Genomic DNA, 1,764 nt, shown 5'->3' on the forward strand with positions numbered 1-1,764 from the left:
CTCATTATCCGCTATAATTGGAATTGCGTCCAATATTCCTGGCTATCCTCACCAGCAACTTTGCCAATGGCTGTCACGATCCTGTACTCCCACTCAGTCCTTGCTCTCTTTTCTCTTAATTCTCTGTTCAAACATGCACAGGCATGTGCCACTTATTGTCACCTTACATCCTTGAGATGTACCCCTTCAGGGCTTGACCAGCCCACCCTTCTTAATTGCACTTCCCTTTGTATTTAATTGTTGTAACTCTATCACAAAAAGTCATGCTTTGTTTTCTCCTTACCTTTACGAAATTTGACACTGTGTATACTTCTACACACCTTCAGGTGCACAAATATACACATTTCCACCTGGGAATGGCACTGCTAACATATGTTTAATTTTCATCTAGATACTAAAATTAGTTTTTCAAAGTTAAGCTACCAATTAATATCCCCACCAAGAGCCTGCGGTGGAGCTACCCCACATTCTCAACAACACGCGGTATTGTCAACAGTTCCTTTTAGCTATTCTGGTCGATGTGGAATGGTATCATTTCTGGTGACTAATGAAGCTGAATAACAGATTTCTTAGACTTTCAACTATTACACCAGTCCTTGGACACTAAGCTCCCCTCTGGAAACCATCTATAAGTGATGGCGAGGTAGGAACCAAGGGTGCGTACACTCGATCAACTCAAAGTAAGCCTCATCTGTTGGTCTTTATGACTATTCGCAGATTATTGCCATATCATGTCTTGATCTCTGGTACAGGTTACTGTGGTGACAGCCTCTGTCTTACCTGATGTAAGTAGTCTGACCTACTTCTTCCTTATAGACATGCTTTTGCATGCACTAGACAGCTCACTAGCTAAGCCCTTATGCTGCTCGGGTTTTGTCAACACCATACAAAGTTAGACATACCAGGGAAGAGGGACTCTTTAACAAAATGTGCCCATTAGATTGGCATGTCCACAAGCCGGTGGGGAATTTTCTGGATTAACAATGGATGTGGCAGGGCCCAATGACCTGTGAGTAGTGCTACTTCTGGACAGGTGCTGCTGTGTTGTATACAAAAAAAGCCAACTGAGTATGCCAGGGGCAGCAAGCTAGTAAGGAATAATTTCCTACAGTGTCTGCATCAGTTCCTGCTTGCAGGTGCCTGCCCTGCTTGAGTTCCTACCGGGACCACCCTCAGTGATGGACTTCCACCTGGAAATGTGAGATGAGATAAACAGTCTTCTCTCCAGGTTGACTTTGGCCATGGTGTTTTATCACAGCAAAAGAATCACAAATGGATAGCACCCCACTGTGTAAGCCTCTTCATAGCCCCGCAGGTCTAATGATTTCATTCATTTTCCTTGCTTCAAAATAAGCACTACTACTTCCACTAAAACAACCAACAAGGAAGCAAATCCCAGGTAGAGCTCCCTGCACACTTCCCGCCTACATGGCCACGAATGAGTTACCTGGCCTCTTCTTGTTCAATTTTTTACCTAAAAATAAAAATGTTTCTTACCTTATACCATTGATGTGATATTTAAGTTAATGTGTAAAAAAAAATCACTTCCTGAATTCCTGGGAAACGTGTGCCTGGCAAATATTAATTATTTTCCTTCCCTTTCTCCTTTTATAGCTCCACTGTTATTCATCATTTTCTTTGAGGCAGTAAGACAAGGGGGAAAAAAAGTCCTTGGATTTTGCAATCAGATACACCGTGACATGATGTTTTGAATAGCTCAAATATGGATTTCATTAAATTAGTTTCTTACTGTCTAAAAAGGAT

The sequence above is a fragment of the Microtus pennsylvanicus genome, chromosome 6 (genome assembly GCF_037038515.1).
Source record: "Microtus pennsylvanicus isolate mMicPen1 chromosome 6, mMicPen1.hap1, whole genome shotgun sequence".
NCBI classification, from domain to species: Eukaryota; Metazoa; Chordata; class Mammalia; order Rodentia; family Cricetidae; genus Microtus; species Microtus pennsylvanicus.